A 12860-nucleotide genomic window follows, 5' to 3' on the forward strand; every position below is an offset into this window, starting at 1 on the left:
ACTCCCGCTTTCTCTCTTATCCTCTCTCCTGCAGGATTTCATCTAGACAGGTGCTTCCTGTCCGGACTTTGACGTAGAATTAAACACAAGTCCAGATGTGAAGTTTGCGTGTCTGTGTGTGTGTGTGTGTGTGTGTGTGTGTGTGTGTGTGTGTGTGTGTGTGTGTGTGTGTGTGTGTGCATGTCTAAGACAGACAGAGGGGGAAGCATGTTTCATGTGCACAGCCTGGTCATTTTACAACAGACGAAATAAAGTAAGACCGACAGAGAGGAAGAGAGACGGTAATAAAGAGTGTGGCCATGAAAGAACATTTGCTACAAATGCAATCCCATGATTTGAACAAGTTAACTTTCTGTGAATCTAAGATACTTAGAATTCAAACAAAGTGCAGGGACATTAACTATGTTTCCTTTGCGTGTGCCCCTCTTTAATTATATGTATCTTGCCTCCTGAGTAAACCATTAAAAGTTAGTCCACAGAATACTAATAAAGCAATGTGAATCAGTGTAGCATTCTTTAATGTATATATCTGTGTACTTATTACATACTGTACACACCATGTTCATTCCTTTCATTTAATGTCAGCTTCAAGCTGATTCCAGGTTAATGGCATCACAATGTTGCTTTCAGAAACCAATTAACTACAGACGACTAAAAGACGTGGTTTCCTGTTAATCCTTTGCTTTTCTTGTCCTTGTCCTGAATGGAGAGGCAGGAAAAGGGGACGAGAGAAGGAGATAGAGAAATTGAAAGGTCATGAGTGATGGATGCTTTGTGTGTGTCTGTCATTCCCAATTACTGAACTTTGCCTTTTAAAGCATCGCTCAGATGCATTTCTCATTTCTGCCTTTCTGACTGATGAAGAGCAGGCTTTGACTGGGGGCAGTGTGTGTTTTAAACACCGCCTCACTAGTCATTCACTATTTACATCAGATACAATACACTGCAGCAGACGCTCCTTCTCTGCAGAGCAACTTTCTTGATTTATATTAATTCTCATATGTTGCTATCAAATATATAGTTTCCCGGTGCTCAGGTCTGTTATGGTGCAATGAAAGGACAAATGATATTACATATCCTGCTTTTTCCTGTGTTCCAAGCAACAACAAATACACCACAGGGAACAGAGTCTTTTGGGGGAGGCTGCACTTTGATACAAGCAATGCAGATACATACAATACCTGCAGCACGCTAGAAATGTAACTACTCTCTTCAAAGCTTTTCACCATTCCCTTTTATGTCCCTAACACTTTTAAAGGCCGATAAGATGGCTAGAAGTAAACAAATTTCCCGGAAAATGTATGTAAAGTTGGATATTATCTTATTAAAACAGCAAATACCTTATGGTTGAATAATCTCTCACATTCCATTGAAAATAAAGTCCCCAGCAAGATATAACTTCCTCCACCGCATTTTTACATTTTGTGCATTTTTCAACAACTGCATAAATATGCTCTTGCACTTATTTTTCACAAAACCTGCTTGACAGAAGTGTTTTAAACGCTTTCACTGCCCTATATTTAACACAATTTGGCCTATGCAACCTCCTCAATTGGTCCTCCGTGTTATTTTTAAGGGTAAAGAAACAGGGAGTAGAGGGACAGGTGCTATGACATGCAGCTAGGTTAATCTCCTCTGTGCACTGTCAGCCTCCTCACAAAACTTTAAAAAGTGTCATGTTGACTAGCTGTAACACTGTGACACTCTACAGACATAGGAAGAAGAGGTGGGAGGGAGGAAGGGAGAGTTGAAGCAGAGATTGAGACAGAGCAGGAGGGTTTGGAGGAAGAGGGATGGCAAGAGAACCACAATATATATATATATATATATATATATATATATATATATATATATATATATATATATATATATATATATACAGTGCATGCACACACAGCAACAGCAGAATCCTCCAACACCTTCCCCATTCTTACTTTTTTTCACCCACTGTCTATATTAAAATCATTCCCTTTTAATACATCTATTTTCTACCCGTGAAAACCTCCGTAAGTGTCACGATAAAGGTGGAGGTGGTTTGTGAGGTCGGCCCGAGGAGAGCTTTACGAGACAAGCTGCACTGATATATGGCTCGTGGAGACTCCATTAAAACCCTGGACCTGCGCCATTTGGGAAAATGGAGGTCACTCATGCTAGGGTCATGTGACATCTATAAAATCAAACTTTTTCTTAATATCTGGCCATATATCACCTGTCTTTTTTCCCTTTTTGCCTTTTTTCACTAATGCTTGAATCTTAAACAATCGGTCCAGGGTCGATCATGATCGTTTTTCAAGAGGCAGAAGGGGGGCTGCAGGCCGTGTGTTTGTGTGTCTGTGCTTGGGTTTGGCAATGGGAACAGGGTGATGCTCGTTTTTGTGATAAATGTACCGTATCAGATCTGCTGAGGAGCATAAGGGGAACAATCCGCAGTTGGTTATCTTAGAAAGAGGAGAACAGGTGTGTAAAGGCATGGTCGGGAGTCCTTTTTTCTGACTTTATCTGTCTCTCCTTCCTTCTCTTCCATCACTCTCTCTTCTTCTGTTTGTCATGCTCAGCTTCTCATTTCGTCCCTCTCTGCAGGTAACCTAATTAAAGTGACTTCACGCTTCCTCCCTCACTCACCTCACACATATAATTGTCTCTGTCTCTTGCACTCGTTCTGCCTCTCTGTTTTTTCCTCCACACTCACACTCTTTGTTGGAATATTAAACTTGTCTTAAACTTACCCCTGTCCCTCTACTCCAGCTCCTGTCTCTCCTTATACTGTATCCTTAAAAACCAAGAAACATGTCATTTCCCATCTCTCCTCCCTCTTCTTTTTCTGGTTCTCCCTTACCTTATCTTCATGTCTCTTTAAGCTTGAGTGTGTGTCCTGTCTGTCTATCCGTGGCTCCCAGCTCCCTAGGGCAGCATTTCCAGGCTTCATTTGTTTGAGGGCTTTCTAATCTGGGGACTGGGACAACCTCAGTCCACCGTGCCCTCGTCAATCATCCCCGCAGAGGAGCAGAGAGGAGGTGAAGAAGGAGTAGAGAACAGGAAGAAGACTGGAGGTGATGGCATGATTAGTTATCTATCCTTGCTCTCGCCCACCCGCCCCCTTGCCAGCGACTACCACTCCCTCCATCTTTCCCATCTCTCACTCACTCCTTCCGCCTTTCCCTGTCTCTCTCCCTCGCTGTCTCTCTATCTATCATAGCTCCTTATCTCTCTTTCCCTTCTACTCTCTCCTGCATCCTGAGCGCCAGCCTGCAGTGCCAGCCATCCCTCTGTCCGTCTGTCTATTTATCTGTCTGTCGGATTGTCTGACCTCAGCCCCGGTGGTGGTCCCTTTTGTGTCTGTGGACAAATGAGGATGACCTTTTATTGTAAAACAGACACCTACGGAGAGGGATGAAACCGCCGGTGTTTAAATTAACAACAGAGAGAAGAGAGGGAGAGGGAGGTCATTTCAAACAGAGAGAGAGAGAGTTGGAGGCAGGGAGAGAGTGTAAAGTTTTTGAAGTTCTAATAATTATAGAACAGTGTTTGCGTCAAACTAGCATGGCCACTGTTCAATAATAAAGTCCCCTACCTGGCTGGCAGCTATTGATGAACAGTGAGGAGCGGACCTCTTGAACGCACCCCGGACCCATCAGTATGGGTGCATGAATTATAAATGGCATTGACAGTGGAGGCCATAAGAGTAGACAGAGTATTATTGCACATGAAGGTCCATTCTGATTTTGATTATTTTTATTCCAGGGGGCTCACAAAAGGCCGTTGGTGAATATTCTAAAAGGGCACAGGGCTGAGATGGGCTTGATGGCAGGCTTTGATTTCTGGCTAATAGCCACTTCAAACAGGCCTGGACGGCCCGGAGACAGGGGAGAAAGATGACACTGGGGCTAAAGGACAGAGGGACACAGGACACACACAAAGGGAGGCCACACACACGCCACACACAAATGGAGGGCATGTAACAATTTACAGTTTAAGCATTTAGCTGACACTCAGGGGCAGAGCTCCATAGTCCAAGTTCAACTGGACAATAACAACTAATCACATATGGCACTTACACATTTAAACACATGTATAAGTCAAACAGAAGTTCTGTGTTCAGCTAGCTCCATGCTAGTTTAGTTTAATGCTTCGAGCTTGCTGTGTAGAACTCTGTGCAGGGCATTGTCAAAGCACAGAGCAGAACAAACAATTTATAGACAAACACAATCAATCTACACTGAGATACATTGGTATTGATTAATTATTTATCTTCATCATCAACACCCTAACTGCTTGAACTTAGAATTTGTTCTTAAATGAGCAATGTGAAAGATTTGGCCATGTTATGTCAAAAGACGTAAATCTATCGTGTCGCAGAGAAATGATCAAGCCGAATCCGAGCCGCCTTAGTGATGGTCATTTGACAGTGTCTGATGAAGATCAAAACGTTGCTCTTTAAGTTAGATTAACTGGGAGCTATCAGGACGGTGTGCAGACCTTTTATCTGACAGTTTCCTTTGGTTTATTTGTTTGATCCAGCAGAAGTACTTTGGGATTTGTGTGCTATATTTAACACATGCATATGTGCCATATAAAGCCCTTTTAAGTAGTGGAATGCAATCTGGATTCATCTATCCTTTATCTATGATATCACGCTGTACATTTAGATGTTCTCCTGGACATGAAAGGGCTCTACATGTACATCATTTCCTACATCATGTCAGTAAGATGGCTTGTATCTTGTTCTTGGTATGGAGGGACAGCTGTTCTCTAATTTTGCCGTCTGACACTTTTTCTACCTTTTTGCAAAGCTGGTGTTGCTCCCGTAGCTCAAACAGGTCTCCGTGAAGATCCACCACTCAAATCCACGAATGATGTGCATGATGGTGAACCATTTGAAAATGCACTTACACCTCTTGTGATTGACTTCTCTAATCTACACTCGTATAAGTACATCTTACATTACTGGCAACATACAGGAGCATGCACCAAGAGAAACAGGCTGCATAGACAAGAGTAAGAAGATGCCTACGACCAGGCTCAAGTCAAATATATATGCATTTGATTGCTATGGTATATACACACACAAATGGACTTCATAGCTTTGTTGATTCCTAGGTTTAGGAGGATATATCACGTCCCAATCTCCTTGTGTACACACACTCATAAACATGTAATAATGCAGCCGCTCCGGTTGCCTCGTTGATCTGAAGTCCTTTGTCTGCTTTGGTCCATCTGAAGTAAAAGCTTATAGGGAGACAAAGCCTGGGTTACAGGCGGAATAGCTAAATGAAAAATGTAATGTAATATGGTTTAGAACAATTAATTTACCCCACTGGAGCACACACAGCACAAACCCTCCCCTCCACACAAAAATACAAATAACCAACACAGTATAAATCTTCCTTAAGGTCCATCTCCACCCCCTCTTCATCATAACTGCCTCTCATTCATTAGCCGCACACAAACACACCAATACATTTGCACACACAGACACATGTCCACGCACACATATACACCAACCGGGATTGGCACACGACTGAGGTAGCCCCCACGCCGCAGTCCCACTCTCTCTCTTTTAATTACAAAGAATGGGCCTTGGTAGGTCACACAAAACAAATCAATACCTCTAAAAGAAATATTCAAATGTGACCTAGAAAACAGAGCTTGCGCCCCCATTTTATCATTGATTTTTGACGCAAGGCGATTTAGTCTTTGAGAGATTTTTTTGTTTTGTTTTTGTTGCGTGCCAAACAGCACATAAATATTTACTCCAAAGATAAAGCACAAGTGCGAGAGAATGAATATTGAATTTGGAGGTAAGCATGTGTGTATGATCCAATATCCATCCAAAGAGGCTGCACATTGTCTCAGTCAGCAAGGCAATATAAATATAAGCATATTTGTTAGAGGCAGGGTCAATATCATAAGGTGGATATGGTTTGCGCCTCTGAGGCTGCTTAGAGAGATAGTTTGAAATCAATGGTGTGTCTGGCACCCAGCTCATTGTCTGATTACTTTTTTGTTTCTTACAGCTACCAGTTTATTTCTTCTTTCAGATTCAATCAGGGGGGGGAGATTCTGTCTCTCTTTTAGTTATACTGTTCATTCAAAACACTCATGGATGAGGGAAGCTATCTTTTTAATAACTGGCTCATCGTCAGTAAAAAATAAAAGTCTCTTCAAGGTAGGATCGCTGAGCCTTTGTACCTTTTTGCCCCATAGTGTGCTACTTCATGGTCGTAGGAGTTGCCCGACTTTCCAATCTCACGCCTACTTCTTTAACCTTCAAGCTGTTGCTGCCCTCAATAAAACAGTTTGACTAATAGGATTTTTGGAATTTGTTAGATATTCCAATATTGTTTTAATGTCATTGCAGTTGAGGTGGCTGTGATTCTGCTTGCTTGGTTCACAAAGATACAACCTCCCTCTGGAAAAGGGAAGTGAATTATGACCTAAGAGCTCCTCAATGGAAGAGGTTGTGACATTTGTCAATCCAAACAATTAATAATGTTCTCGTAATAAGGTTGTACACTCATTTGGTTAAAACGTTAGCCATGATGGGTGATGGTTTAGGAAATGTTTTGTATTGAGAACACACAGATTATTTCTATATGTGCATGAAGCTGCAAACTCAGCTGTTTTTGATGGATTTTAATCACACTCGTTTCTGTAGGTCCCTCTGCTCAGGTGTTCTGGGCTCGTTCTGGGCTCAGCTTTGTGTGTGTGTGTGTGTGTGTGTGTGTGTGTGTGTGTGTGTGTGTGTGTGTGTGTGTGTGTGTGTGTGTGTGTGTGTGCATTTTTTCATGAGTTAGGAGGAAGAAGAGGATATAAGCCTGGATTAAGTTCAGAGGATGATTTTTATCCTTGTAGGGGGGTCTCTAAATGGTGAGAGACGGATGCAAGGTGACCCTATCTGGACTCGCGCACATACGCGCGCGCACATATACAGATGGACTCTAAAAGAAACATGCAATCATCACGCACTTTCCAACGAACACACACATATAAACATATACCCGCAAGGGCAAGGACTCACAGGAAGAAAGACTCGAGAAGAAACATGCAATCATCTCTCTCTCTCTTTCTCTCTCTCTTTCTGACACACACACACACACACACACACACACACACACACACAGGTGTGTCGTGATCCACAAATAGGGATTATATAGTGCTGATGTTAGAAGTAAAAGAAAGAAGAGACTGCTCTGGCAAAGCTTCCACTTTATTGTCACGGCGATAACACTAACAGTATTGACAGTGGATGGAGTCCCACCTTCAATAACTTCCTCTTCTCTGTTGTTAAGTTGTGTGAAAGACATACTGTGTTCTCGATAGGGAGCTAAGAATAAACATGGAGGTTCAATTAATTGAGAGGTCTTCCAGCAGTGTTTTTTTTTTCTTGTCTTTTTTATTCTTCTGTTCAGAAAAAAAGTGCAATCATATAGCAGGCCAGCGTCGTACCGCTAAAGAGCAAAGGAGCAGGTGAGCAAGAGACATAAAAAGAATACGATAGAGACAGAAAGGGTGGGGGTGCCCTCTGTCATTTCATCTTTTCATTTTCCATACAAGTGACGGCAGTGTTTGATGGAGAAGCCGATTATTGTGGGATTGCTCTTTGTTCTCGGCCATTAGAGCTCAAGATAAGCGGCGGACAAGCAAATGGAATTTTCTCATTCAAATCCTCCTCCTCTTCCTCCGCCATCTCCTTCTCTGCAACATCCTCCTTTCTTCTCCTCCTCTTCCGCTCCTTTCGCTTTCTTCTACTCGCCGTTCCCCAGCTCTGTGTCCTCGTCTGAGGCGCAGATCAGATTTACTCCTTGGAAATGAGATTTCAAGGGACTCAGTTCATCACACAATGCCGAGCGTGACCTTTGCGTGGTTTCTGTCTCTGTGTCTGTCTTGCAACAGTTCTACAGTATGCACACGCAGGGACTGGCACACACAGACACACACACACACACACACACACACACACACACACATTCACACAAGCACACACATGCACATATTACTGCAAGTGTACATATGACACACACTCAGCACACTGTGAAAACAGAACAATAAAACAAACCAAGACGACAGACTGTGGATAAAACAGGCAACATAGTATAAACCTGCTCTTTGCTCTTGCAAGACTGGGGCCTTTGGGTCTTGACTTGGTCTTTGAGGTGGAAGTGTGGGTGTTAGGTCTGATCTAAAGAGCAGCTACGAACTCTGATTCCCTAACATGCTGACACGTATTGTTAAATAAAGTGCTCCAAGGGAAGAAGCAACATCCTTGTGACTTCTTTTTGAAATGATAAACTCAGCTTGGCGTATTGCTGCAGCAGGTGGGGGAAGTTGATAATAATTGAACATGTTCCTATGGTCACCCACCCAATTTTTCCTCTATTTCACATAGTCTTTCACTTTCTTTCTTTCTTTTTGGCTCTGCTCCCTCTCTGTGTATCTCCCTCTTCAGCTGCTAATTTGAGAAATAAAAAGATCTGTATCTCACTCCGGCTGCTTCACCTTGAAGAGAAGCCCCCCCCCCTCAAGGATCATTCCAAACAACTATTTCATTCAGGGATGGTAATCAGACAGACAGTCACACTCACTCGCACACACACATACACACGGTAATGGCAGTAAGTGATTAGGTTCACAGATGAGGGATCATTTTTGCCCATTTTCTGGGAATCGGTGATTGCTCAGAGCATTCATTAGAAAATCGCAGAGGTCAAATGATTCAGAGGCAGCACTCGCTCTTTAAAATCCACAGAGCGCAGTCCAAGATGAATAAAATGAGACCGCAAATTAATAGACATACCACTAAACTAGTTCTACAGCTGAAAAGGACACCGTGTTATTATGTCCTTGAAGTCTCTGGAAGGTTTAGTGAAATATAAAAAGCACCAAAACAGCATTTTATTTTTTAGGAGTATGAGTGTTAATTATCCACAAAAAAACAGTTGCATGTTTACAAGAACATCTGTTGCCGCTGCCGTTGTAGCAGGGACTAGACAGCATTTGAATGGAACGGTGTGCGAATGTATCATTGAAATGTGTAATCCTCGAGCAGCTGGGGAGCTGTGTGTGATGGAGAGAGCTGGGCTTCATCATAGCCTCCACAGGAGACGGGATGAGTCCAGAGTGAGAGAGGCAGACAGAGACGGAGAGACTGAGAGAGAGGAGGGAGGAGGAGAGACACCATACTGACAATATGAATGATACATCATATGATTGTCTTGGACAGAGCTGTTCTCTCTGACTGCCTATACTGCACTCTCCAACTGTCCTCCATTTCACAAGCCCTGGTGGACTGATTTATTACACTCAACAAAACTGCTATAGACTGGACCCGGCATTGCTGCCCATAAGTTTTCAAACTTTTTCTCACGGGGATATTCCCAGAATATAAGAGTGTTTTTGTTTTTTAGCATTCTTTTTCCTCCATCAAATATTTCTCCTCTCTGCAGTGATGGTGAATCTAAAATAAATACATACGGATGTGGATTTGAAAAGAGATTTCAGTAACTTGTATTTCCCCCTTGACTTAGTTCTCAATCAGTGTAAAAGTTAACGGCGTTACTCAAATGATTTTGAGGTTGAGAACGGATTTGTTGTTTTTGTTCTACATGCCAGCCGCTAAAAAATCTATAGAAAATCAAATGAAGGTGGCACATTAAGACATATGTAAGTGGATGTATCGGAAATGCACTTTTGTTTTTATCTACGATCAACTTGTCAATACCAATCAATAATCTTTCAAGTGTGAGGCCATTCCTTCCTTTTCCTCGTCCGCTCAACAAGCAAAGGGCCAGTCCAAACACATGTCATCAGCCGGATAACAAGAATGCGGTGTTTGTGGGATGTAGGTTACATTTCAAAGGTTTGAAAGGCCAGAGAAAGCTACTGTCTGTGAATTATTGAAGAGGGAAGGGATAGGATGGATAATATGAGTGAGTAGCATTTAGAGTTCAGAAGAGAGAGAGCGAGAGATGGCCGACTCTCAGTGAAGTTCTGTGTGCATGACTGCGATGGGAAATCTATACACGCTAACCTTTCTTTGTCTGAAGTTTTATTGAAATTGACTGGTCAGAGGGACGGTATTTCATCAGCATCGTATGGAGTGGATTCAGTCCCTCCTGATTTCAGACCTACTTCACTTCTCAACTTACAAACTGTGTTTGCACTGTATGCGGATGATGAAATCTTGTAATATGTGAGATACTACTTCCCAATTCTGTCTGGAACTTGTTTTTTTTTCTTCACTTTTCTGGTTGATAGACACTCACACTCCTCATAATAGAGGTCCGTGTGCAAGTATTATGCTCAGAAGTCAGGACTGTTATTCCGTTTTTGGTTCAAAAACACTTTTCTTTTGTTTTCAGATGATTTATGCCACACAATCAAAACATTTAAATATCACACAGTATTGCGTAGTTTCGCCAAACACTTTTGGGACTACATTTGTTTTGGACAAAAATAAATCAATTTTTCACTGGCATTTTGCGCCTATTTTCTAAATTTGACAATTTACCGTAAATAGAGACAATCATCAGAAATGACAACATATGGAATGCAAAGAGGATTAGGCATAAACATTTCCCATATCTCCACCAGCTACGCCGTTGAGGGAGGCCAGGTCGGCAAATAGGCTTTTCACATTTCAGACACCACTATGTCACTCCATCTCATTGCAGCATCCATTACGCGCTACCTTGGGAATGAAAGAGAGGTCCATGCTAAGAATCAGGGCAGAAAATGGCCGCCCGCGAGGAGGGGTAAAATGGCTAGCGTTATTATTCTGGCTCCCCCCCAGGGGGAATTGGCCTGAATATAGATATGCAACATTATAAAACCAGGTTATTATCTGGGTGCAGGGTAACGGCCTCTTGCCTCTCTCCCCTACGACACATACACACTGATAAACACACATGCGTGCGCACACACACACACACACACACACACACACACACACACACACACATGCACACGCGTAGCCTGCTCACATTATAAAGTGTATCTGAGTGGTGTAGCATACTGTGATGATTGTCGCCCTTCTGGTGATTGAGAGATGTTTACCGCTCCTATTGTCGCCATTTGTCTGTTTTCATCTGTTGTCTTTGTTTTTGTGATTATTTTCTTGCCTCTTTTATTCACAGAAAATGAACATCAAGCTTCCTTCTGTTCTCCTCTCTGCCTCTGCTCTCCCAGTGTACATAATGTAATTTTATGGTGCAATGATATTTCCGATTTCAGTAATGTAGACGGCAGCTTCATATCAGTGAGCATTATTCACTTATGCGCTGCTTGCTTTAAAACATACTATTGCTTTGGTAATAAATGTGTTATTTGAGTCGATATCTCTCTGTTATTCGCGCGTGTGTGTGTGTGTGTGTGTGTGTGTGTGTGTGTTTGTGTATACCTGGCATGTTTAGGCGTGTGTAGATACACCACTACAATGAAGTCGCTCTTTTCACCAATGCAAACATGGACAAATGGACATTTAGTGCTATCTCTACATGCAGCATAGGATTGACACAAGCAATTTAAATTAGGAGCAAAGCTACTGCTATCCCTCTCTGCCTCTCTGTCTCTCACTCATTTTACGTCTTCCTCTTTCTATTCATGTTCTTCATCTTCCTCTCCTCTGTATCTTCCTCTCTCAGTTATATCTTCCTCTTTCCCTACTTCCTCTCTTGTTTTAAATGTATTTTTTCTCTGTTGATCTCTGCTGATTATGCCTGCCTTCCGTAGATGTTCTCCTTCCTTCCAATGCTTTTCATACAATTTAATAGCTCTCTTTTTTCTCTTCCTCCTCCACCTCTCTCTATCTGTCTATCTGACTCCTCCAGGTCCGCACTAATTCCCTCCTTTATTCATGAACCAAATCCTGCTGGGTTAGTTGACTTGGTGTGTATGTGTTCATGTGTGTGTGCGTGTGTGTGTGCGTGTGTGTGTACGAGTGAAGAGGCTGACAGTAAATAGGAATACGAATCTTTAAGGGCTTGCTGCTACTGTGGCTGAAATGACTTTTCAGAGCCGCAGTGATTTTCCAAGAAGGATGTTGATGAGGGTTGGATTGCAGGAGATGTGTACGAATGTGTGTGTGTGTGTGTGTGTGTGTGTGTGTGTGTGTGTGTGTGTGTGTGTGTGTGTGTGTGTGTGTGTCTGTGTGTATTTTGGTTACTGCATGTCTTTTTGTTTCTCTGTGAATAAATAAATACATTAAAAAGGTCTCCAAATATCTTCCACAATCCTTTTAACTTAATGTCTTTTCTGTCACCAAAAAACTACATTTCTCTAATATATTGGGATTATAAAATGGCTCCTCCGTCCAATAACGAAGCAGGTTTCACATAACTTGTATGCATCTTCCTGCCTGACAAAACAATATAAACTCTGACACGATGTTTCCATTTTTACTTACAAAATATGGATTAAAATGTCGAAACTTAAGAACTCAACTCTTGTTTTGGCAGTTTAATTTTTTCCTTTTCCAAACCTGAGCTCACATTTTCCCCAGCTCCCCGTGGGTGTATTAGGTAGAGTGTGGGAGCTAAATGCCGATTTGAGCACCGCAGCCATGTGTCCTGAGCCCAAAGTGTCAGGCTGATTACTCACCGCTGACCATGATGAGTCAGCAATAATTCATTAGCAGCCCGAGAGCACAGTTGGACGTGCAGCTGGGGGTCAGGGTTGGGGTTGGAGGTCATTTGGGGAGGTGCCGCTCACTGAATTAAAATAAATGTCTGGTCTTGGACCGTATGCTACGAACATATTTTACATTTGGTGGAATTCAGTTGGGACACGAAAATGCTGAATGTCAAAGAAGTGGAAAATATTTTTATTTAAAAGATGTAGATAACAAGTAATCACATATATATATT

The sequence above is a fragment of the Clinocottus analis genome, unplaced genomic scaffold, assembly GCF_023055335.1.
Source record: "Clinocottus analis isolate CAN_PGR_092001 unplaced genomic scaffold, fCliAna1.0.p SCAF_18, whole genome shotgun sequence".
Taxonomy (NCBI): Eukaryota; Metazoa; Chordata; class Actinopteri; order Perciformes; family Cottidae; genus Clinocottus; species Clinocottus analis.